Raw genomic sequence first — 7,762 nt, 5'->3', positions numbered from 1 at the left:
TCAAAAGAAGGAAAGGACCGAGGTAACCACAAACCAACTTTTAAGCATAGGCTCTAGCTAACCTATGGCTCACAGAGGTCTCTCTCTATATGATTTAGCCTTGTTTGCTGGGATTTTTGGCTAGTTCTGAAGGTTTAGGGGGGGTTTTTAGTTTTGTATTGAAGGTTGGATGGTGGGATCCTTAAAACAGATGGATACAATAATGTCTTTGGACCATTGGGCTATGGAGTCAGCAGGAGGTCAGTAGAGCTAGAATTAACTCACTAAAGGAAGTCTTCAAAGGGCAAGCTAGCAAAGTACAGTGCGGGTCTGTGGGCCAGATGGGTGAAAAGGTCTTAACCAGGGTGAGAGAGCAATTAAGAATTCTCAGACCGGGATTAAAACAAGGACCAGAGGATAATCGGAAACAAATGGCAATTAAGAATCCTTTGCTATAGATTACAAGGAGACAACCTAAACTAAGGATCAATCAAGAATTCCTTAACTTAGATAATCAATAGAAAACATTTAAATGCATAATAGCTAAAATAGAGAGCAATGAAGCAAATTATGAGATATCATTCCATATTATAGCATTCAGATATAGAAACACATTATAGATTGTGGAAAAACTTTAAAGAAAGATAAAAACAACAAGAGAAAATACTTTTCTGCACTTTGCTCTACACATGAATCCTGGAAATATCTTGTCTTGATTCATCAATCCAGGTTGTTGGTCCAGTCAGTGATACAATAACTTACAGTATATAGAAATGTATAAGAATCGACCCTACATACTTCAAATTATGAAGTATTAATACATAAATTATTACAAAATATCTCAAAACAAACTTCAGATTTAATCTAGTAAATACAAAATATCTTCTTGCAAGAAGATAGAGATAGCTATTGAACTGTTTCATGTTGTCCCTTTTATTGTGGTGCTGCTGACTTTTATGGTTGGATTTAAGCCCTTTATGTTGGCTTACTGTTGTGGTCTTTTACATTGGAATCTTCTTTTGACTTTTATCTTTCACCTGATACTCTTTGACACTGATACACTTTGGCATGCTGACCTGTTTTCATCTGTTTACCTGGATGTTCTACTTTTACTGTATAGTAACCTTTTTACTGTAAATTTCTTACAGTAAATCAGTCATCTTTTCCCACCATTCAGCATCAGGTAATTTGAAATTCATCATATTATTGTATATCTCATTAGCCTTAGTATACTGGAAAAATTGGGCTTGGTGACGAACAAGTGTTTTATCTCATTGCTGGAGGAAAAACAAGTTCTAAAATGTATTATACAAAACTTTGCCTGTTGGCAGTGCTTTTATCGCTGAAGTGCTAGCTTGTTCTTTAGCCAACTGCCCGAGTCTATTATCATAGTCCAGTTGTGTCATAATTTTTCATTAATGACCAATGGACTGGGCAATCCTTTCTCCCAATGGCTACCTCCATGTTCTGGCACTTTTCTTCCAAGTTTAGCATTAGGTTTCTTTTGGAAAGGACCTTCCTTATTTCCAAAATGGTTTCATTTCTATCTTCTATATCTAGCTCATGAAGTTCATATATGATTTTGCTGTTAAGGAAGTGGATGAGTTTATTGGCATCCTCACGCATGTCACCCAATTCCTCCTTGACCTTTTGGATAGCTTCTCTAGCTATCTTTATCAATTCTGTCTGCTCAAAAATAACCTGCATATATGGCCAAATATCGTTGATGGAGTCAATGATATTGGCCCATAACAATTCCTTGGCTTGCCCAAGGGGTTTCTCCAATGTTAGGTATTTCTCCATATCTTTGACTCTTTCACTCATTCTACTGGCCTTTTGTGCCTCTTCCTTTTGCATAATTTGGGAAAGTTTGTAGTCAGTTTCTAAACTTGCCACCTTTTCTCTTAGTTTATTCATTTCTGTACCCTGAATAGACATTTCGTTCATGGCTCTGATTCATTTGTCTGCCAGGTGGAGCTGTAGGTGCTAGTGAGGCTGCTAGTGTGGAAGGGACTATTGTAGATACTGTAGGGATGACATTTGTGGAAGTTGTGGCTATGTCAGTTTGTTTTAATTGGATCAAGCTATCCAATTCTTTCTCTATCTCCCTTAGTTGATCATTGAGTTGTAGGACCAAGTCCATCAACTCCTCATGCTTGTGCTGGGCCTCCAAAACTTCAAGTGTTTGAGGATGTTGCAGCTGGGGTATTTTTAATTGCTTCTTAAGTGCAACAATATCATCGTTTTTCTTCTTTATGAGCTGCTTTGTAGCTTTAATATCTTTGGGATCATGTCCCAACTCAATAACTAAGTCTTCCAAAGACTTAATCCTGGTATCCTTGGCCTGTGAGGAGGCCTTCTCCAATTGAAACTATGTTGAGATATTATTCAATGAGTTTTGTAGCTGATGGGCAGCGATGGCTTTACCTGTGAGGGTGGAGTATATCATCTCTCCAGCCTATTTATGTAGTTCTATTTGGTCTATTGGATGAATATCCCTTGCCAACACTTCAAAGTCAACCCTCTTTAAGTCTGAAGATGTCTTGGGCTGCTATGTTGTAGGTTTGGTAAAGGACATTGGAGGCTTTCCCTCCTTGATGTCAAAAGTTGACATCAACCTTGCTTGATTTGTTGGAGTGATTTTTAGATATTGAACATATGTCTGAGATTTGATCTTCTCATTCCTCATTTTGATTTCTTTATATATGTCCTTTATGTCTTGGTCTTTGTCAGCAGGCTTACTAAATGAAGACACTTTCACACTTAGCTACCTTTCCAACATCTGAGTTTATGATGTGGATGGTTCCTGTGTCTCCTTAGATTAGGTTTATGCCCTTTCTTCTGTCTAAATTAGTGTTCGTCACCTGTGCTGATCCTTCTGTATCCTCCTTTTCAGAAATAGGATTGGGCCTTTTCCTTTTGCTGTGACTGATTTCACACTGTACGTTAGGTGTTTCCATGCCTGAAGTAGAAGCTCCCTCTCTATTTCTCTTGGGCTTTATTTCTTCATTTTGAGGAGTCTACATGATAAGAGGAGTGCTCATGGTTGGCTCTTGCAATTCAAGTACCTACAGAATCAAGATTTCATCAAACTGCCTTTCCAAGTCACATAAGGCATTTTCTACATCTACCTTTCTAATGTCTCTGTCTACCGGAGTGTTTTCCACCCATTCAAATTGATTTGCATATATTTCTATCTCTGGTATGGGGTGGTGGATATAAGGTCACAACTTGGCCTTTTTTATCAATCTAGTCATGAATTATTGAGGATCATACCTCCACATGAAACTCTATTGGAACTTAATTTGCTACAAAATTTGGCCTACTTCCTTCCTTGCCTCTCCAGAATTGTAGATGAAGGGGCCCAACTGGTTTTTTACTTTGAATTGTGATCTTTTCTTGGCTGAGAAAAAATTTATTTCATCAGAGTTCATTATTTTCCTATAGTACTCTAGAGAAAATAACCTCATGGGGAGATATTTGGGTAGTTTATATGGTGCAATCTGGCACCCATAAATCCTTCTCTGTGTGGTTTTGGTATAGGTACCAATCTCCTACTTTGGTTTGCTTGGACAACTGAAGGACCCTTTTGATTTCTGGACTTATCCTAGGAGGAGGGCTTCCTTTCAGCATAGTCATGACTGGATGAAAAAAAGAATCTATGAAATATGAATAGGTATATGGTGAGTCATACTTATGGAATAGTGGGGTCAAAAAAATGATAGACCTGGGTTGTCCTTTGGTATCCAGCTTCTGGAGGGGAAAAGGAAATTTGTCTGGCTAATAATATAGAAATATATGGTAGAGGACAGATGAGTATTTGAACACTCTTTCATTGTTCATCATGGTGAATTGTTCATGCATTCTCTCAACTATGAACTCAGAATAATTGTATACAATAGCAGGAGGTTGTCCTGGGGTATAGATTGACATGACAGCCAGGACAAGTTCATCAACGAATTCATTATAAGAGCAGTCTAGGATACATGATATCATGGTGATGATTTGTTTGCGCCTTTCATAGAACATGGCATAAAGTTATGGGGGGGATTTTTAGGAATGTACTGCTCTTCAACAATGAAATCTTGGAACAATTTGGCCGGTCTGTAGGGACTTAGTTTGGAATATTGGTCTAACAAATCTCCAATTGAGAGTGGAGTCAAGTTTGGTCCTAGTTGGAGTTGCAAAATTTCATTTATGGATTCAGTTGTGATAGTAAACAACACCTTTTGGTCATGAGACATTATGGTTCTATGGCTAGGAATGTAGCATGCATGGCACATATGAACAATTTCTGGGAAGATATGTACTTGGGGGAATTGATACTTCAGAAAATTTGATCCCAAAGGCCAATATCATCAGGATGGTTGAGGTATCTGTCCCTACTTAAACAATGGATTTTAAGCAGGTGGCCCTGTCAGCCAAGGGGTGGTGGTCAAGCTCCAAATAGGGAGTTGTGATAGGTCTAATTTTCAGGTCAACATGGGCAGCCATTATTCAGTTGTTGTGGATTTGAACTAGGTGTTGGGGGTTTATTCAAAGGTTTTAGATGGAAATTGGAAACTTATCAGAGGGTTTGGCTGTAGGTTCCTTAAATTTAAAGTCTTTTTCAATTAATTTTACTTAAAGAAAATACTTGATAGGACAAACGTTTCCAAATTGGAAAGGGGAGTGGTATTCTATGGTTAAATACCTAGAATTTGGTGAATTGGCTTCAAATTGATGGTTTGCGGTAGCTGCAGAGGTTTGTACAGTTCTGGTACAGACTGAGAGGTTAGTTGGGTTGTCTGTAGTGTCTTCTAGAGTGAATTTGGAGGTCTGTGGCAAGTTCGACGTTTGCAGGAGTCGCAATGGTTTTCAGAGTTTACAAAGAAAAATGAGTGAAAAGGGAGAAAAGAGGGCTTCACGGACTTTTATAGAAAAATGATTATTTTTGGTGGGTTCATTTATGAATGAACAGTTGGTGGTTTTTTCGGTTAAGCGGGGAAGCGGTATTGGAGGGTCATCACACTGCTTTTGTGGCACAGGCAGTTTTTAGGAGGGGTCACTTACAGAGAAAAATGAGTGAAAAGGGCGAAAAGAGGGCTTCACGGACTTTTATAGAAAAACGATTATTTTTGGTGGGTTTATTTATGAATAGGAAGTTGGCGGTTTTTTTGGTTAAGCGAGGAAGTGGTATTGGAGGGTCATCACACTGCTTTTGTGGCATGGGCAGTTTTTAGGAGGGGTCACCTGATCTACCTTAGAGCGCGACACATACCATTCGGGGTGTCGGGGAAACCTGCCTTATCAGGTGGGTAAAGGTCGGTGATCGGGTTCAGCGATATGGCTATAGGCCGTTAGATTTGGGTGCTTATGATCTGACAGTAGTCGAGTGGAGAAGATGCACAGAGGAAATGTACGAGAGTTGAGGGGGGGACCCATAGCTTTAATCTTCGGCGGTATGACATTAGTTTAGGAATTAATCTTGGGTTCAGTGATCGGGTGGGGCTTTAATCATGGAATTAGGGAATTGGGTGAGGCTAATGACAGGATTAACTTAGGTTTACTAGGATTAGGTAAACTAAGTGAGATTGCATTGGGATATGGGTAATTTATATAGTTTTTATTAAGACTAAGGGTTGGGATATTTAATTTAGGGGTTTAATTAATATACGGGAAAAGGTAATTATAGGGGATTTATATAATAGAATTAGAAATTAATATGAAATAAATGAGCGGGGTGGTTAATATCCCTTAAGTATAATGAAACACTTAATGTTTGTGCACATATGCTCAATACTTAGGATAAAATGTTTTTTGTGGGTTTTTGGGTGAAAAGTGGTTTACATGGAGTTGTTTTTATTTTCCTAGGCAAAAGAGTTTAACCATAGGAAAAGGGGGTCTTATTAGGGAAATGAAGGGGGAATGGATGGAGTTGAATCTTATGAAGGGGATTCTTGCACTTGTGCCCATAGGTCATTGAGCCGAGGGTTCGGTCCCTCCAAAAGTCAGAGAAATTCTCTAAGCCTCCTTGACTTAAAGGATTTAAGTACTTAGAACTTATTTATGGGAAATTAGTTAGTAGAGGGGTGAAATGGCTGAGGGGATGTTAAATAGACCAAGTTGTAAACCATTTTCCTTGATTTGTTTACTCCTTATGCACGTTTGAAAGATACATTTAAACGTGACATAATTGCTTTTGTGTGATCACTTGATATTTTTGCAACCTTTCTTCTACTTACCCATTTACTTACCCTACCATTTTTTCTTCATTTTATTTGGGTGCATTTGGGCTAGAAAACCCTTATCAATCCTTTTCTTTTACAAAGTAAACTATCTAATTCTAACCTTATATCATCCAATGGCTCAGATTAAACTGATGAGCTCCTTTTATTTTCTCTACCTATCTAATGATCTGCCAAGATTAAACTATTTGGTCATATTTTATTCTCTAACTATAAACATAAAATTCAAAGCATGGAATAATCAAGATTAAACAGTTTGATTACCATGGATTGTGGCATGAATAACAAGATGCACACAATCATTATTGTGCATAAAAGTAAATAGTAGTGGCATTTTGACTTGCACACTTTCATGGTGTTGGTACCATTCCTTGACCTCCTTTTTCCTCTTGAAACACATCGTTTGCCTACCTTTTTCCTTCATACATCTCTTAGACCCCTTGAAATTGATTAGTTAACAGTATTATAGTTGTTAAATGCATTAGAATTGATTTATGAGTTTTATGTTAAAGAATTAGAGATTTTTGATAAAAAGACTAAAGGAAGTTGCAACATCCTGTAATTGGTTTATTGTTTGACATATGGCATGACAGCTAAGCTAGAGCAAAGGGTAGGGATGAAAAATAGAATGTACAAGCATGGATGAACACCTATCCTCCAGCAGAACCAACACTCCTGAATGCGCGGTCAATGATGGTCAAAGCACAGCATGTTGGCGACAAAAGCAGCAACAGCATAGGGTTCTAAACCGATTTAGTTTTGTTCCTTTTTGGAATCGGTTCAGAATGGAAACAACTTAAAAACTATGCCATAGCAAAAGCGGCAACAACCGCATAACGAATGTACATTCATTCCGAAATGTAAACGTTGTAAAACATATGTAAACACAGTTATGTGTTGTTAGTTAAGGGTTATCATTGTATCGTTTTGAAAACAGAGCTTTTGAACTTAATACCAAAAACACGGTTGCAGTCACGATTTCATTGTTGCGTTGATTCTATAGTTGCTTGAGCATAGTCCAGTATACCTTTGAAACATGGACGAGCCCTGCGTGGAACGGGTATACTGTCATTTCATTTCATTTGCAACTTCTGAATATTCAATAGTATGCAAAGTGATTAGAGTTTGGTTTATGCTTTCATTGATTTAATTAGAAATTTGTATGAGTAATGTTTATGATGGTAGATTGAAGGATTCATCGTTGAGATCGTTGGATTGTATCCTGTAAGGGATCTGATCTTTTCGTTATTTTTAAAAGCATCTTCATGAACCCTGTTTCTCATATATTTGAATTTTAAGTGTGCTTATGATTTTAGTATGTTTCAATCTTTCATGAATGATAAACATTGAATGCTGAGTGTTCACTGAACAGGGGTTTTATGCACAACATCCTCGTAAGGGGATTGAAATCTTGGTTTAAGTAATACACAGTGTTTTTAAAACAGGTAGATGAATTGAGTGACCTGAGTGTCCAGGCGATAGGGAGCATACCTCAACCTTCCGTAAGGAAGTTCTGTAACCTACCATCACGAACACTTAGTTAGGAATCCTTTATG

The sequence above is a fragment of the Pinus tabuliformis genome, chromosome 2_2 (genome assembly GCF_031772625.1).
Source record: "Pinus tabuliformis cultivar Carrire ecotype Pingquan chromosome 2_2, CPIR1, whole genome shotgun sequence".
Taxonomy (NCBI): domain Eukaryota; kingdom Viridiplantae; phylum Streptophyta; class Pinopsida; order Pinales; family Pinaceae; genus Pinus; species Pinus tabuliformis.
The sequence above is the reverse complement of the archived record's forward strand: the minus strand, read 5'-3'. Positions refer to the sequence as shown.